The sequence below is a fragment of the Vanellus vanellus genome, assembly GCF_965231255.1.
Source record: "Vanellus vanellus genome assembly, chromosome: 4".
In the NCBI taxonomy this organism is placed as follows: domain Eukaryota; kingdom Metazoa; phylum Chordata; class Aves; order Charadriiformes; family Charadriidae; genus Vanellus; species Vanellus vanellus.
The window spans coordinates 56,524,044-56,543,757 of NC_138909.1; positions in this window are offsets into that span (position 1 = coordinate 56,524,044).

The window sequence follows — 19,714 nt, forward strand, 5'->3', positions numbered from 1 at the left end:
TACTTTGTCTAATTGCATGAAGGCTTGCCTAACTTTTTTACTACTTTTCACGGTCCATTTCAGGTTTTGAGCAAAGATTCACGCAAAAAGTTCACACCTCCCAGAAGTAATAACTAGCTTCAAATGACGCATTCAAAAGGCATTCCACAGCACTAGATCAGGTTTCAGATTCCTTTTTACTCATCCGTCTTTCCTAATAATATCCCTGCACAGGCAAAAACCAAGCTGTAGATATGCACAGCATCCCAGGGCCACTTTGTTGTCAGCATCAAGGACCTCATCTATGGCAGTGAATGGAAAGTAACATTCAATTTTAGTAGGATCTGCATTAGGCCACAGTTTGACCTTTTTCCTTTCAGACTTCTCTCTGACAGGTTTTGGTATCCTTAATAGGAACATGCTAGCATGGTGAGCGTGGAAGATCTGAGTCACTTGAAAAACCAATTACATAATTTAAAGTAAAATTATTTTCAGTTTAATACAACTATATCACTATAACCTCTAAACGTACTTTTGCTTTCTTTGAGGACAAACTGCAGGAGACTGTCGCAGAAATTGCAGGTCAGGCAGTGCTGTTCGTTCTATGATAAGAATGTCTGGGCTTGGTGTTGGTATTTCTTTGGGGACTATACTTTTTTTTTTTTTTTTTTTTAGCTTATTGTGCTCCAGTGTACTCTTGCCCTTTTTCATCCTGCAGCACTAACAATTGGGAAACCCTAATAATACCTTGAGAAACCTTCGGGAAGTCCAAAATAATAAATGAACAGGAGACTGTCTCAACATGCTGCTGTGCACATAAAACAGACCACCTGAAGCCTACCATGAAAATACTCAGAGAAGATGTGAAAAAGAAAAAAAAAAAAAAGCGATAATTGCCTACACCACTTTGGACAAACAGCCAAGCAGTACAAAAGATAAAGAAAATGAAAGCTTTCTACTACATAATGAATGTGAAAGTCCAAGTACCTAGATACAGAATTTGAAACAATAAACCAAGGAACAGGTTTCACCCGTGGTATAATGAAAAGACTACAGAAAGTACAGTGTTAGAAAAATCAAATCAGTTCCATAAGTGATGAAATACAAAGCAGCTATTACATGTGATTGCATTTTAAGGACAGTTAGTCACCATAAAATATACCAATGTCTCAAAATCTGATCTTTTTTTTTGGGAAATGCATATGTAGAAGAATTTGTTGTCGTAATGAGGTACTAAGTTAATTGCATTATATTTGTTGCTACATCAGCTATTGTCAAGCCATTAAGTTAATTACATGTTAAGTTTTAAACTAGATGAAACACATTATGACATCTGTTTTTTCCTATTTACTACAGCATTCCAGAATTACCATGTTGGAAATGTCTGAGGTTTTGGCAGCTTGCTGTCTTACAAATAGTTCATGAATACAATTAAGCATCCTTGAGTAGCCTGCAGCATCAGCATCCAATCCTTGCCTTACTTGTCAGAAATACAATTATTGTTCCACACTAATTCCACCAAACATTTTTTTCAGATACTGCCATATTCTCAGTCAGTGAAAATGCTGAAAACAAAGTGGATTGCATTATTCTAGCTGACGATCCAACCACAGATTTTGGAATGAATATACTAAAATAGTCATTCCATCTTTACTAATCATCTATAGGAAATGAAAAGTGAAAGAAACAGATGAAAATGTACCGAGTTCTTAAAGTAATTGCATCGAAGGTATTATTCTTTTCACTCAATGCATCAGCATTTTCTTAACGTGATATTCTGCTGCAGACCCTAGTAAAAGAAAAGATCCTTTGTGTATTAATGGCTTATTGTCCTGGCACTTTGACATTATGTTTTGATCGATCAAAAAAGCTTTCTTATCTGATCCCATGGTAAAAACTGCAAAGCAAAAAGAGTGCATTTTTTCAGATGCCTAAAAAAAAAAGAAATACGTGTTTTGAGAGCTGTGGCATGTAAGTGAATCTGTATGCATGACTTATAGGATGTAATGAACTTATGTTTATTCTGTATATTTTTTAGTGTGTTAACTGTTTATCTGTGTTGGAGCAGAAGGGAGAATGGCCATTGCCGCTTTCTGATAGAACTGATAACCTAGGAAGTGCTGCCATTAAAAATAAGTAATTCCAATAAGTAATTCCATAGATTCAAAGAACCATTAAAAGTGGCTGAATAATACCAGCAGCCATTACAAAGAGTTCATATAGAATAGGAAGAAAAGTCCTGTGACAAAAGCAGCATTTGAAAAAGGGTATTAAGTCCAAACAAAAATATTACCATTTATATCTTAGAAAAAAAATTGTTTCAAAATACATGCTGAGATCTAGTACCTGCATTTCCAAACCTGTAACTACACCGATGAGAGATTTCCAGCTTCTGTGATTGACTACAGGGCTGTCAGCCTGAAATAGAAAAAAATGAGCAGCACAAGAGAAGGAAAGGATGTTTTTCTGTGAAGAAGTAGCTAATATTTCGATACTTTGCAACTACACTGTTATGCTCTCTGAAGTATCTTTCATGATATTTTGCCTTGTAATTCTAACTAAATGATATTTAGATGCTCATTTGAAGAGTTACTCATTGGAACTGGTTAAAAGGAGTAAAACTGTCTGACTTTCCAAGGCCAGTTTAGATTTTGTATATATATTATAAAGGTGTTTTCTCTCAAGAAAGCTATTTCCATTGAGGTGGAAACTGCTTGTTTTCTGGTTTCATTGGGATTTTGTGTTCAAAGTGGTGCGTCTTTTGAGTTTGATACTATTTCAATATCAACTCCCCAGAGACAAAAAATAAAAGAAGGAGTAGCTTTAACTGGCTGAGTGAAAATTGCTGTCTTGATGTTAAAAACCTTACACATTTCAGCAGTTGAAGAGGTCATGAAATAAAGGAATGGTTAAATGTCTAGACCCAGTCAGCTTTTCTAGGCGTAGGGAAGATGGAGGTCATTTCCCCTAAGAAAGCAACATTTTTTTTTTCTCTGAGGCTGGTTGTAGGCCCAGACAGAGCTAAATCGTGAACCTACTGTGATCAGATCACACACGGAAGAGGCACTAAAGACCAAGCTAATGCAGTGGTGGTGGATCAGAGGAGAATATTAGATGCCAGGTTTGGGCCACAACTACAGATCACGGATGGGAGTATAATCTTGCAAGATGGGTCGCTTGGACTTTACTTGTTAAAGGGATAGAATGAATGCAGTATCCTTAAATAAGAGAATAGTTTATTTCACAGAACAAGTATTTTCTTCCTAAATGTCAGTGTCAATATTCACAGGGGTGAATAAGAATTGGCAGCCAAGGGCACTGCTTTCTGGCTTGTTGCAATATTTTGGTTTTACCGATTTTTATTCCTGGGAGCATGCTCTCACAGACACGTGTGCTTCTGTACATTGTACAGTACTTCATTGCAAAGTTTCTCAGGTAGGAAATTTTATCCTTAAGAAACAAGCTGAAAACTCCATGCTTCGCTGTTGTGCATAAAAGTCATTTCCATATCCGGAACTGAAGCATTGCTGTGCCAAAAAATATTATCGCAACATTTCTTCGGCAGTAAGTAAAACACTGTAAGCCCCTGTACAAAGGGATTCAGGGCACCCGTATGAGGCAGCGGCATCTCTGCCCTGGCTGCGTAGGGCTGCCAGCTGATCCAGGACACCCGTATGCGGAAATGGAGAAGTGCTTAGAGCTCATCAGTAGAAAACACTCTTGAAAACCATCTGAAAAGTCAGCAGATTTGCCTTTGCCAGCAGTATCTCTGGCCACCAAGACATTTTTACAAGTAAGTAGGGGCCGGAAGGGGTCCCTCCTTCATGTCCACGTGACTACATTTTCTTCCCTCTTCATTCACGAAAACCAGTGTGGCTGCACCCAGGTTTTCTATTGGGGATGGTTCTTGGTGTGTGCTATCTCCAGATGATGCTAGGCAGTTGTTATTGGCCAGGCCTGTGCTACCAGTTAAGTACTATGTAGTGCTGTGTTCAAGTCCATACCTTGGTCTTGTGTTTTATGATACTGTAAACATAACTTCAGAATTCAAAATAATGTTTTGTGTCTTCAGAACAAGGCAGCTACCAATGGAGGACATAGCAGTGGCAGCCCTGTGCATGGTAATCTACTGATTCATGCGTTTGCCTCGGAAGATGGAGATATTGCTTCTAGGACCTTTTCAGTCTTGAGTAAGCTGAACCCACTGATTCTGATTTTCCAAAGGAATGAGCAAATGGGAGAATGCCCTAGGATACAGGCCACTCTCCATCCCTCTTGTTGCAACGAGGTTATTGTTTGGAAAGGAAAGGTGGAACCAAGAAGAATATAAAACCAGACCCAAACTCCCTCTATCTTGTTGCTGAAGATGCTCCTTTGAAATGAAAAGTCTAAAAGTCTTGCCATTCAAGTTCTATTTCCATTTATATGTATGCAGTTTACCCAAGTCTGTAATGCAAAATGTAAATACTCGCCCTATCTCGTGAGTGAGTTAGTGAGAGTAAAGAGGAGGGAGGATATGGACCTCATCCTAAGCTATTCTCTAGGTTGCTGGTTAGACCAGTCTTCTGGAAGAGCTCTCTCTATAGGCGGGATAAGAGCTCTAATGTCAGCTGGGAGTACTAAATGGATTTTGAGCTAAATTCAGTGCTGTTCATGGATGCTAGGTGGGGAATGGGCTCTCTGGGGATGAGTTTAGGCACTTCAGCTTTAGGACTTCAGTTTGGGATACTTTTAAATATGTGTGTGGGTCTTTGTAGAAGATTTTGCAGTCCGACGTGGAAACTCTAGTGAATTTTAAGCCCTTCCATGGATAATAGGTGACCTGAATAGCTCTCTCGGATTTTAGGCACCATGCAGACTGGAGCTACTGCAAAGCTGGTAGGAAGACCAATGAGCAGAGATAGTCTCTTATAACTGAGATGTGTTATTTGCTTGCTCAACTTCAAGACATGCACATTTGGAAAAGTAAAGAAGGCTGCTTTCCTGCTTACAGTCACCCAGCTTTTGAAAGAGGGGGTAAATTCCCATAGTTTGGATTCAGCTCCTTAAGATTGGATACATTTTCTGTGCATCTGTGCAGTATTTCTTCTGTGAATGAGCTTAACCATATATTTAATACTAGTCTTCGTGTTCCTTGTTTCATATATTTACCACCAACTGTCTGTTAATGTATCGTGCAGTGAAAGTGAGGCATTCAGCTGCAGTTTCTTTTCAGCAAACTCATTAACTGACTTTTCTAGACATTACTGCTTGTCATTATTTGTGACAAAGGAGTTTTGAAAACTGTTACACGAGCTAGTGGTAGAAAGTACTTCCAATGTACATTAAAAGTACTGCCCCATTTGTTTTACAAAGAAAACTTAGCAATAGCTCAACTGAAATGTAATAACTGCCTGATTTTACTGATGTTAGGGTCTCATCCAAAGTCAATGACAAGCACTTAGCTTTTTCTGTGACTGGTCTCAAATTTTGACCGTGTGATCGTTTGCGTCAATTATTCTGCTTTCTATAGTTAATGAGATGATAACAAACTTCCAAGATTTGTTACTCTTTTTTTTTCTACCCATAGTTGCAAAGAACATTTTAACTGCATGCCATTTTTGGCTCACTATCCCATTTCAGGGGTTTACCTGACGCACATCTCATAGGAGGCAGCCAGGTTTTGAGTTTATGCAGTGGCAGGTTCAGTCAGCAGTCGTCTTTGCTTGTGATGTTGATTTGGGGGGGATTTTCTTTTAATTCTGTAATAATTAGGTTCTCCAGTGCTCTGCTCTTGTTTTCCGTGGTGGTAGGTTTTGTAATGTCAGCTGATATTATATTCCTTTGGCACACCTATCATTTGCATGCACATAAGGCACTGAAGGTGCTCATTATTTTCAGCTAACAAGTAATCTTGTTCCCACTTAATTTGAAATATATTGTTCTCTGTATCCTAATTTTGGCTTTTACAGTTACTTGCCTCATTGCATTTGGATTACACTGCACCGTGTTTTAATACATCATATTTAAAACCCGCAAGATAAAGCATCACAATAAATACATACATAGATATAATTGCAGTGGAAACACTATGGCAGCTCGGGAGGTTGACATGATTTATCACCTGCCAAGAGTACATCATCACAGGCACAGTGGACAGTATGGTGCTGCTCCGTTGAGTAGAAGCTCCGTCTTTCCACTGGTCTCACCAGGCTCTCAGCCTTCCCAGGGCGGAATAGAGAGGTTGTGCCAACATGTTTCTGCACTCACACACAACAGCGGCAAAACTCTCTACGACAGGCTCTTGTGATAATATTATTGCAGCAGCAGCCCATTCCCAGAAGGAGCTGAGAAGGTTTATCAGAGGTCAATGCACCTGCATTCTCCTCTTTTCTAACGCCAGAGCTGCTGCTGGACAAATATGCCCGTCTCTGCTTGCCAAGCGGTGGCAAACCACTCCTTCATGTGGAAGCAGCAACTTCTGCTGAGATTCATGCGCCTCCTGAATTAGTCACTTCCTTTCATCTCCACTCCGAGATTGTACAAGATAGTAATGATGGCACGAGAGGAATTGTCTTGTGGGCTGTATTTGGTTTGCACAACACCCACAGTAGTGTATCATATTTGCGGACAGTATCAGTTACTGTTTGCAGTGGCTAAAAGTCTCGGTAAGAGATTAATGTAATGCCAATGAAAAAAATAAGCTTCATAATTGAAGTTATCTCTTTGGGAAAGTTTTACTACATACAACTATGAATACTCCTTTCATCTTGCGTAAGGATTGTTTCTTTCACTTTCGGTCCCTTTTCCATATGACATCAGATAATCAAAAAAGCCTTTTGTACACTACAATATAAGGGAGTCCACAAGAAGTCACAGCAGAAGACTTATATTAATATTGTATTGGAAACCCTGCTTCTGAAGATAAAGCATTAGTTAAACAATATAGAGTACATTTAGTTTTCCAGAAGGGAACATACTCTGTAAGCCCCAATGCCTGGAAGGGCACTGGGGGAAGGATCGTGTGATCTCTGCCACACTTTGATAGGGTATGGCATATATATAAGGTTCTAATAGTTTCTCACCTCCAGCATGCAGCCAGTTCAGTTGGGGACTTGTAGAAAGCACAGAATAACAATGGTGCAGCCAGTTTTTCAGTTTAGGAAAATGTCAGAGAAGACGCTATACAGAGATGAATCTATGTTTACCTGGTTAATATACACAAATCCCTTACTCCCCTGGGAAAAAGAAGACACTGGTGTTGCAAAGTTTGTTCCACAGGTTCATAAAAGTAAAAGCAGAAATCCATAAATGTGCATGTATATGGTAATATATATTTATGTCTATAAATTATACTGTTTTTTCAGATAGGAGGGCTGAATGGTACATCTCTGCATTTCTTAGTATAAGCGTACATCATTTCCATGCATGTTTCAAGAGATTGACTGAATTCTTGAAGGTGAATGATAAGGGAGTGTGGGTTGTGGAGCACTGAGATAATGCCAAGAGTCACCTGCAGGGTATGGAAGGGGTGGAGCTACCCAACTTACTACGTCAGACCTCACAAAAGTTGAATATTTAAGTTGTCTCAGTGTTATTTAATTATTTTTTCAGTGTCTCATGTTCTCTTAGATCTCTTTTGGTGGAATGCCTGGAGACTGTGTCCCCATCATAGGGAAATACCGGTTTACCATGATAAATATTCCTTCAGAAATGCATGTTTTTAAGCTGCTCTTTTAAACACTGAAGTGTAAGCTAAGCCTTAAATGTGTGCTGAGATCTTGATTTCACTGGGATTTAATCACAGGTTAAAGTGTTTTCCTAAGTTAGGGCCAGAAAAATATATAATTTACAACTAATTGAACAGGAGGAACACAGCCTCTAATGATCCTAGACTGTTCTCCTCATCCATAGATGCATGTTTATAATATCATTTTCATACAAATCTGGGCAAAATTAAAGCTTTTTCAAAAGCATTCATAATTTGAATAGAATTTTCACATAAAGCATGGGACAAGACTAAGGGACACAGGGAGGACATTTGTAAGAGAAGAGAGTACATGAGAGCCTGTGTCTGGACTGCCTTGAACTGAGAAGCCATTGAATTTGGAGAATTAATTCAAACCCATCTCTAAAATAACTTGGAATGGCCGGAAGATGCTGGGATGATATCCAGAAGACAATTAATAAAACAAAAGGCATTCATGTATTTTGTGACACGCATACTGGCAAACAGCAGAGTAAAATTGATATTGATAAAGCCAGTGGGGCCTGGGTCACTGATATTCAAGACTATACCTTTAAATATTGGAAAGATTTACCAGAACTTGAGGAACGAAACATTTCCGTACCTAGGAAGTTTCTATCTCACAGAAAATAATGTATTACTGCAATTCAAAGATTCAGTGCCGTGTAAAGAGAATTTCTTACATATACAAAGAATACAGAATACAAAAAAAAGTAGTTCATTATGCAGTAGATGAATAATTTGAAAAATAATATTATTGAAAAATATATTTTAGATTATTTTCTGTGCTATATCAACAAAACCAGCATAATATAAACATTTCAAATATAAAACGATTTACTTAATATGCATAAATTTAGCTAGTATATGCAAAATAGAGACAACTGCAAAACAGAAATAGAGATAATTTGAATTAAGCAAGAGTAGCTATTCTCCCATACTTAGGATACAAGCATCTGGGACTAGCTTCTGTTCCCTTTATTCCAGTTTACTTATATTTGAACCTTTACAGAACTAAAGCAGTGAAACTGAGACCAAATACGATCTTGCAGTGACAGAACATGCCTGGAACTTACATATGGAAACACCTGACAATATCCAAGGACAAGTCTTGCGTGATCAACCTAGTGGCCTTCTGTGATGGAGTGACTACATCAGTTGACAAGGGAAGAGCTACAGATGTCACCTGTCTGGACTTCTGTAAGACCTTTGACATGGTCCCCCACAGCATCCTTCTCTCTAGATTGGAGAGATATGGATTTGATGGATAGACTCTGCAGGTCCAGAGGAGGGCCACAAAAATGATCAGAGGGCTGGAGCACCTCTCCTGTGAGGACAGGCTGAGAGAGTTGGGGTTGTTCAGCCTGGAGAAGAAAAGGCTCCAGAGAGACCTTAACGAGGCCTTTCAGTACTTAAAGGGGGTCTACAGGAAAGATGGGGACAAACTTTTTAGCAGGGCCTGTTGCAATAGGACAAGGGGTAATGGTTTTAAACTAAAGGAGGGTGGATTCAGAATAGATATAAGAATGCTTTTACAGTGAGGGTGGTGAAACACTGGAGCAGGTTGCCCAGAGAGGTGGTGAATGCCCCATGCCTGGAAACAGTCAAGGTCAGGTTGGATGGGGCTCTGAGCAACCTGATCTAGTTGAAGATGTGTCTGCTAATTGCAGCGGGGTTGGACTCGATGACCTTTAAAGGTCCCTTCCAACCCAAACCATTCTATGATTCTATGATATCAGTTCTGATCCTGAAAATATTTTCACATGTGAATATTTTTATTTCCATATTCGAGACTTTACGTAAAAGATGTGCCACATGCCAGGCAATTATGCAAATAAAAACTTTTATTTTTATTCTTTTTTTTTTTTTTTCATTTTAATTGTAGTAAGTTTACTAGTAAGATACAGCAAGGAACAACGGGCTCCAATCCTGGCTGGGTTTGTTAGATCTCACATTTGTGTACTATTTTCTCTTTTCCTAACTTTCAATATATCCTCCTCAGCAGCCACCCAGTGCATGATGCATTCAGCTCACTACTTCATGCGATATATCTGGCTATGGTGTCAGAAACAAGGTTGCTTGGTGATTCGGCCTAATGGAATTACTGGTAGCAATTGGTAATGGAATTACTTGTAGCAATTTGTCTATAAATACATAATGAGGCGAATCTTCAAAAACAGGTAACATTGCTGAGCAGATTGTTGTGTCCATTTGGATATTCAAGATAACAAATAGGAACAAAATGCATTTTATCAAAGTACTCTGTACGAAAATTTGCATTTTCTGTAACATGGATTTTAAAGAAATTAATTAACTGCAAATATCACATTAAATAATTTGAAGCTTTGAGCTTTGTTTGAAATCTGAATTCAGATTTGGATCCAAAATTAGTAAGTTATCTAATAAGCAATCAAAGCTAAAATGTCTGCCTTTAGTGGTGGCTATGGCACAAGAAAAGAAGGTGTAGAAGCTAATAACAATTTCACCAACTAATACGTAGCACTTGTTTGCCATTGTTATTTCTCAAAGTGCTTTGCCAATTGACCTCCTCTCATTTTGTAGAGGAAGACACTGAGACACAGAGAGAGGTGATTTACCAGAGGTTTTACAGCAGGCCAGAGGCAGGGTCCCACACAGAAGCCCAGTCTCTGCCGCCTGGTCCTGCCGTCTGTCCACCAGCACCGTGGTGTTCATCAGTGATCACTGGAAAACAAAAACCTTCTTCAGAGAGTATTAACCAGCTTTCCCCGAAACCCAGTGCGTTTCTTGTTCATGTATATGCATTACTTTCTCTGACTGGAAGAACGAGGAAAAATGACTTCAATTTTCAAGATGAGAAACTGCAACGTTATAGTAAAATTAATGTTGGCAGAAGCATTTATCCCTCTGTGACCTTTTACTGTTTTCTTAAATGAGCAGCTTCTCTCCCTCCAGCTGTAGTGATTCCCTCCTCCTTCCTATTCAAAGAATCAGTTCAGACTGATTCTAGTACTTTTACAGACAGCCGCCAAATGAATACATTGCATTTCACTGAATTGCAAATGCTGGTTAAGTCACAAGATGTTCAGGCATAAAAGGCTCTGTCCTAAACACTGGGCATTTTCACTTTTCTCCTTCTTGCATGCAAGACGGCGGAGATTCACTGATTCATGTTTACTTGTGAAATAGAGAGTCTGATCTCGTCACACATCACGTACCAATTTATGTTATCTGAGCTGTGTGAATTTCTACAACCCATTTAATTGTACTATTTAAATCGATGCATGCTTATACTGGTACGAAGTTGTTTTACACTGCCACACCGGTGTTTTATACTGGTACGAAGGTGTTGTTTTACACTGCCACGCTGAAGGTGTTTTCCTTCTGCTAAGGCAAAATAAGCTATTCTGATACAACTCCTCCTAAACGGGAGATGTACAGCTTTGACTATAGTAATAGTTAGGTCAGCACAACTTTCTATTGTAAACAAGGCCTATATTGCAGGGCTAAGGCCACATTAGTCAGTTTTTTCAAAAGGTCTCTCTACAGAATATGCACAACCAGTGTAACTAGTTGTGTTTTAATAAATACTAATAATATGTGCCTAATTACAACAGTTCACCCCGGTATTTCCTGTGTGCCTCGCACGGAATGACTAAGCGCTTCTCGTCTCACCACCGAGCCAATTACTGACTACAGGCTGTCATTAGGGCCGGTCCTGTGTAATTTTCACGATTACAATATATGTAATTTCATAGTTGTGGACTGGCAACAAGTGAGCACTGTCCACCTAGAAGAAAAATACCGCCTGCAATCGCTTTCGAGGGCTGAGGGAGGCAAAAGTATACTCACAGGCACAGCTTTTCTGACCGTGAATAGTCCCCCTGCTTTCAAAGGGATTAAGCCTGGGAGTAAGTATTTGCCGAATCGATGCCTTAATCAGCATGCTTAGATGTTTAATTTTGCTCTCTCCAAACCTGTTTGCAGGATGCTACAGCAGTCTCATGATTCTACACATGCAGGTTAGCTCCTCTTCTGGAACTGCATTTCAGTTTTAGGAAAGCTCAGGCAAGCAAACCCCGCCGTTACGCTTACTCCAAGGTGTATTTGATGATGCGTGTAGCGGTCAGATGTCACACAGACAAATACTTCAGTAGAAATGTGCAAATAATCAGAGAGAATTGTGCAAATAATCAAATGACAAAGTTCCAAAATCTTGTCAAATAGTGGGATCTAGAAACTGTGGGTTAGGTTTATTGCTAGAACGAACAGAGCGTTCACTGATGTGAAAGGCTAAGGTAAAATGGAAAAAAATCAAGTAGAAAACAGGGCTTTTATGGAAAGAAAATTTATATTAATATCTTTTTTGCCTTCTTTTCCCTCTCCTCTCTTAACACGCAGGCAGCTCCTGCTCTCTGTGTTTGCCCTGTGGTCTTGCTGTCATCTTTACCTGTCTACACCCTTTTCATACCTCTGTGAAGTAGTAAAAATCCAAGAAATCAGTTTTTCCTGCTGCTACCAAATCTGTGGGCTTTTTCGAGTGCTCCTCTCTGCCAAAAATCAATTACAGAACTTTGACTCTTCTTGTTTCCCTCTAACGCTTAATCCTTTATAGCTCACTAAGGAGTTTAGCCGTGGAGGCGCTCGCTTTCTCTCTTGTAAGAGGAAATGCCCTTGAAGGTGTCTTGAGCCCCATCCAAGGAGCTCCGGGAAGATAAATAGCATGTCTGTGCTGTCCACATTGATCTGCTGCAAATTTTGCACCTACTTCTTATCTTCCCACGTCCACAAAGTCTGCCTGTCTCTATGCTCTTGCAAATTCAGTCTGGCACCTGATAGCTGGCTCTGCGGATGAGAAATTCAGATGTAGGTGATAGCTGGGTCCATACCTGAGCTCCACCTCTCTGTAAGCACGGGTGATGCCCCTGCACTCCAAAAATGTCCTTGAGACCTTCACGCTGAAGACGTACTTGCTGTACAGCACTTGAATTTTGAATGCAGTTTTATATCGTGGCAGCGTGATTAAAAACAGTCAGTTCGTAGCGAAGCGGTTTTCTAGAAAATGTTGCAAAGAAGGTAAATTTATCCTACAGCAGTTGTATATTGCATGAACTTAATTATGTCTTTGTTCCACATGCTGTAATAATTAAAATCTAATCCACAGTACAATCAATACATGTTGCCATTGCTTTCACTAATGTATGCACATAAATAAGAGTACAGGGAGAAGCTAAAAGTATAAGCGATGAGGTTAATGAAGCCTTTGTTAATACTTCACTTGGTATTTTCATTGTTGAGGTACATTTAGGTACTGATAAACTTCATTTAATGTTAATAAATTACCATTAATAATTAAAAAAATGGGAACTGCTCACTAGCAGCACTTCAGTAGAAAAATATTTGAAGATTATAGAAGAAAAAAAAGCACGTGTGAGTCAAGAATGTCATACTGCTGCACAAAAGTAAACATCCTATGAGGATGAGTGTTGCATGTAAATAAAACCGAGAAATCCTTCCACGCGGCTTAGCTTTTTGAAGGTCTGCGCTTAAAAATTATTCGTGCTCTTTTTGCAGATCAATGAGAGGAAGAGTCCAAGGAGAAGCAATAAGATTGATCGATTCTTTTCCCTGACTGTTCAGGACCAGAACCACTAACTGAGATGCCGCAGAGAAACGCACTTTGGATCTATATCACGTGCATAAGGGCTGCACGTTCATAAACTAAGCAGGGAGTAGGATATTGACCTGTATGCCACTGAAAGCATTTACACTCGCTGAAGAATACAATGATGTCCTGGTTGACTAAGCAGCATATGATTTACATAATCTGGGGCCTGCATAACAAGAGCAACTTAAAAAGAGATTATTTGGGGCAATACTGAAATAGTAAGGCATCTCTCTCCTGACCAAGATTGTCAGAAGCAGCAGCATACAACAGAAGATGAGACTAGGAGCCAACAGGCTGGGTTCAAATCCTTCTGTTACAGATCTGCTCAGCAGTTGTGAGGAGTCGGTGTATCTCTCTGTTTCCCTTCCACTGTACTTCTTCGTTTCTCTTTTATGTGTTTTGACCTTTTTGCTACCTTTGACTTTTATCTCTTTGGAGCTGGACCATTTTTCCCCAGTGTGTCTGTAAAGCTTAGTACAATGTGTCTCTGGATCTTTGTGCGAGACTTTAGACACTACCGCAAGAGTAATTTAGCAGGGACGAAATTAATTTCTTTCATAGGCAGAGAAATGATCCCAAATATATGTTAACATCTGAGACTTGCATTTTAACAAATGGCTCGTTGGTTCTGTGGCATCTACTTCAGCATGCCATTGACTTCACAGTGAATATGCTGGGGACTGAAGCTATACATATGCTGCAGACAACTTTCCTTTGGCTGCAGACTACAGAAAGCTAGACTGGCATTAACAGCTGCCTGAAGCACAGGTTACAGTAAAGTATATCATGTTCATATCATCATTACATACCTTGGATTCCGCTGTAAGCCTGAAGTCTGGGGGTGAGGAGAGCTCTTCAGACCATAAATACATTAGCTTGGCATGATGAACTGTGCAGCTCTGTCCTTCAGCTAAGAGAAAAAAAACCCCACAACTTTTATTCCACAGACATATTCTTGAGACTGCTGAAGAGCAAATCAAGACAGGATTTTCTTGCTTATTACAGAAAACACGGAGACATTTCTGTCTGTCACAGATATTGCTGTTATTCTTAATGCATCTATATATCTGAGGCAAGGTTAAGTGTAAATCTTCATTCATAATCAAACTTAGATAATTCATGAGTGTGCTTACAGCTAAGTGTGCAATAAAATACTTCATTATTATTCATTATGCAGTTTGTAGAGCGTTGGTGATTTTCTTACAGGGAATAGGAGAGGGGCTGTAGAAACAAGTAAGAGAATTATTAGAAACCTAGGGAAAAGAGAATTGCGGCTTTTATGATGCTTGAAGACTGCAGAGAAGAAATGGACCAAAGGGACAGAGAATCAAGGATGAGGGAAAAAAGAGGCATGCTGCTTTCACAAGGAGAGGACTTTGCAGGAAAAGAAATGTTTCGCTTTCCTTAATACTGAATCCTTCATAAGGCCAAAACGAACGTGAGGGAAAAAATAAACGCAGAGGTTGAAATCATAGAATCATAGAATGGTTAGAGTTGGAAGGGACCTTAAAGATCATCTAGATCCATGTGACTGAGAATGAATCCAAGAGAATCTTTTTTTCATCAAAGTTCAATATGTAGTTGGGAGCTAAAGATTTTTAAAAACAATGCACATTTGAAACTAATTGTATCCACAACTAGCAGGAGTAAATTCAGCATAAACAGAAATGCTTCATTGCCTTCCCTAATAAGGTAAAAAGGGCATGACGTGATGTCTCTGATTGAGAACAAGTTCTCTTTTTTCTCTCGTTTGCAGTCAAAGTTTAACAAACTTATTTGCATTCACTTCTCCCAAATTTTCTGATAGCATTTTCACTTGCAGCCAGACCTTTGTGCCATGAAGCACAGTGTTGTCAGCTCATCTGAACAAGCTCTGAGCTGCACCGTTTACTGTACAAAAATGGAGATTAAATAAACAAATTCTGAATCTAGGGCATTAGGGTGTTTTTTTGTACTTGGAAATCATCATTGTTTTTGAATCTTACTGGAGAAATTGCCCCGCAAAGCGATTTCCGACCCTTGATTCAGCACGCTGCTTCTGCGTCGTTCCCAATCCCTGTTAATCCTGGGCATAAAAACCACCCGAGGCTACCGCGCGCTGCTGCAGAGCTCTGCGCTGCGGGTCAAAGGGACAGCCCTTTTCACCTTTTTTTGTCGCCCCCTATCCAACAAATAACTTACGGATGTTAAAACCATTCGGAGTTAATAGAGGAGACCCTACTGCCACGTGTTTTGCAACAAATGGCAGGGGGCTGCGCAGCTTTAACCTGTGTATTAGCCCGTCAGCGTGCAGTTCCAGCAAGGCTGAGGACACGAGGCCCCTCTAGCCGGGCTCGCAAGAGCTAATCCCCAAAGTGTTCCTGCTAATTGCTTAATGTACTTGAACGTGTGGAAATCAGAAAGCAGCTCAACTTTTTTTATCTAATTGCTAAGTTCAGCTTTGTGTACATCAACCGAAAGTAGCTGAGGGGAGCATGCGCCTGAGCGACGACACTGTTGGACGGTTAGATGGGTCAAATAAGCAATTTTAAAAAAGGTATTTATTTAGTGTATTTCTCTGCTAGAGTATGTTTCGTGTATTTCTTTAATTCTCATACTGTGTTTCTTGCATATATATCTCTCTCTATATTTGTGCATGTTTCAATAGTGTTTTAGTACAAGCATCTTGAGGATGTTTTTATACAAATGCAGGAGCACTGGTATCCACGGATTTGAATGTTTGAAAATAGGAACTAGTAATGGAATTTATTTCTGTAAATACGAGTCATTTACAGGAAGATCCTCTGTAAACGTTAGCAGTTTGTGCTGCTGTAACTATTACTATCAAATTAAGTACATGCATTGCAGTAGCTCCTGGAGGCACTAGTCATAAATCAGGTCTGTGCTGCAAGAATATCAGTGGCTCCGGAAAAATGTGTTCTGCGGGGGGGACGGGGGAGGACGCCAGAGATAGCTGCTCGCTCTTTCTGGCTGATTAGACGTCCAGACCCCTACTAGTCCAGCTGGCCTTGGCATACGTGACGTGCCAAAGCCAAACATGGCTGAGCAAACTGAGCTGTTCGTAATTCCTGAAGTATGGTCCTAGCCCTGCAAGGGATCTGCGAGCGCAGACTTTCTGGTTGGTACAAGAAGAGTACATGAGTAACATCTCAGTCATCTAGGAGTAGACACAGGGCTGGATTAAACGTTTAGGTGCCCACCTGCCATTTTTTTACCTGTTGGCCAATCTCTAAAATTTGAGCAGGAATGAAGGCGTTAAAAAATGGAAACCCTTTCGTAAGCGAAAAAGAAGGCATCGGCATAGTACAGAATAGGGCTTTGAAAGTGCTGTGCCCCGTTGCTGCCCAGGGTCCTGCCAAGGTGGGGCTCCAGCTGAAAGATCAGCCCAAGCACAGGTGAAGCCACACAGTGAAGCCCCACGCGCTAGTGAGTTATCACTACGCTGTGGCGTTACAACTGCAGACGAAAATAGCCACCCTACAGTGAGTATAAGGTGAGTGAAGCAATGCAGTTCTTGGCGTAATCTTGGAAGTACCAGCAGTGCCCGAGGTTTTCCTTTTGGTTTCTTTGCGCACAGCCTGGGTCTGAGAGGTCCGGGCATTTGATTCTGAAACTCTCCCCCTGATATTCACATATTTCCCTAAACTGGAGATTTGCACAAATTGAAACGGGCGTCTCTGCTTCACTGATCATTCTGTGGGAAAAATAGGTCTGAGAAAAAAGTTTACTTCCTTTTTTTGCCCTCAATTCCCTCTGTTTTTACCTTATTTTGCAAAAGCAAAATCCCAAACACAATATTCCCTTGAAAATACTTCTCCTCCCACCCCCCCTCCCCCCCTTAACTTTCTACTCATGGTCACTGTTTCCTGTTTAAATATTCTGTGAAGAATTAAATATCTTAAAAGTTGAAGCTGAGAAGGTCGGGCTCCGACACACCACCAGTTTTCGCAGCTGTTTTCGCAGCGTGAGCCTGCGCCCTTTCCGTGTTTACAAAAACACCCTTTATCCTGTTTTATTATGACTAAACTCCTGCAGATTGTCGGCTTCAGAGAAATAGTGCCCCGTGACCTGGCAGGAGTCCCCGCCAGCGATAACCCGGTCCCTGCCGGGGGCCCCGGCTAATCGCACCTCCCCACCCTGCCCGCCTTCCCCCCCGCCTTCCCCAAACCTCCCACAAAACTCGCCCTGCGCGACCGTGACATCTGCATTTGCGATTTAACGGAGTTATTCTTCACGGCAGCTCGTTTTCGCTGTCTCCTTACAGTTTTGCTCCCGTACGAAGGTTGCTGCAGCTTTCTGCGCTTACTGTGTATTAACTCTGAACTGTTTCTCTAAAGGCATCGACTTGAAAATACTCGGTTACGAACTCCCGGCTATGCAAAGCTGTGACCGGATTTGCAAAAACGTGTGGAGAAAAGATGAACATTTTCAAGATTCCTTTACTGCTGCTCAAAATGAATCATCTATACATAAAAATTACGAAAACTTCAAAAAGGCACATTAACATACATAGAAAGAACAAGTGCATAACGATACAAAAACCTAAGTCTCTACCAAGATCTAGAATATAATTACAGGCTCAATTTTCTGAGAGATGAAAGAGGCAATTTTTCACAAATTTGGTTCTGTCTATCCCTCCAAGATACTGAATAAAAGCTTTTTTTTGGGTCCTGCTGCATTGTTCCTACTAATCAGGAAAATTCCATTTTTTTTGTAATGTCTTCAGTAATACAATTGCTTCTTGGAGAATTATGGCAATAACAAGATATTTCAACCTTGATGACTAGGTAATACTAAAATACGGATATGGTACAGTAATTCAGATTATTGCAGGTATAATGAGCAATTTTCTCCTGACTTTCTAAAATTTTAACTCTTTTTTTGGCTCAGGTTGTGTCTTTATGGTAAAGGCCTACTGAATTTTTTGCTACCCCTGCCTTGAGCTTTGGGACTGTGAGCCCAGTGTAAGGGAATTTATTTTGAAAGTAAATCTGAAGACAGTCACCTCATTTAAACTCTTTTCTTGAAGACTTTATGTGCATCTTTTAAGTGTTAGTTTCCTCCCTCTAGAGCAAACAAGAGAGACAGGATTTTATTCTCCAAATAAATATAAGCAGTTCTCAGGGCTTGTCACTGAACTTAGATTTTCCAGTGCCCATTCTACCTGTCCCCTCTTCATCTGAACTAGTAGTATGGTGATCTTTAGTGTTTTAACTTGATTCTTGTATTTTATGCTGCAATTTGATTTACTTTTGTGAGAGAAATATCAAACAATGCGTCAATCCGGGTTTTGCATGAAGCAGCAATCAGCAGCTCTCAGGTTGGCAGTAAGTGGCTGTGTGGGCTGGATTCCTGAAGCCACCTGAGAAGTGTGCTGGTGCCTAGATATTTAAAACATATTTATGTATAGCTCTGCTGAGTGTGACAAGGCTTATATGAACTAAATGACTAAGCGGCGTTTCAGAAGTGGCATAGACGCTGCCAGGTCTCAAGATGTAGTGTGAGAGCATGCAAAGATACCCAAATTAGAGGCAAACAAGGTCACAACTAGAAAACGAGCCAGCTCTGGAACTGAATTAACCCACCAGCCTACCCTGGCTAATTGGCCCTGCTGAGAGCGAGCGTGCTCATTAATCTGGGTGCAGCATCGTCCTCATACCGACTTCAAGACTGAAGCTACTATATTTGACAGGCAGATCGCTGTGATATGTAGACGTAGTAATTTGTGCAGAGGCTCCTGTCACGGCATGGTATGGCTGGAGGGAACGGTGCTGCGGGTCACTGTTGGCTTTGGGTGACACTGAGGCTCCTCAATGCCCACATTGCCTCAGACAGCAGAGGCACACCTTGGTGGTGAGGTACGCCGACATTGGCGGTGACCAAGACCTATTGCTGGCAGATCCTGGGCTGATAAACTCCACCAAGGCTACCTGGCTTGGCTCCAGCCCTGACTGCGGGAGATCCAGGCAGGAGCCGGAGAGAGGTGGGGCAAGGTGGTGGTGGCAGATGCTGGGGAGAGGCTCAGGTCAAGGAGGCAGCAGGAGGGTGCAGGGTGGGGAGGGAAGATAGAGAAGTGATAATGGTGGAGCCTGAGTTTAAAAAGTAAAATCTTGGAGGCCTTTCAGAGCAATGAACACCCACGGGTTAACCTCCTGGAGTACCTGGTGGACTTGTATCATGAACTAGCAGGCTTTGTCTTCTCTGTTCATCGAAAGCCTCATCAAAACCAAGATTAGGTTCTTTCGAAAATCCATCCATGCTGCACTGGGATGGGGTTTTCTGCTCAGCACAAAAATATGCTTTGATAATTCATCTAATCGGATGGAGAAAGGCAGAAGGCAGTGAAAGCTGGGAGATAAAAG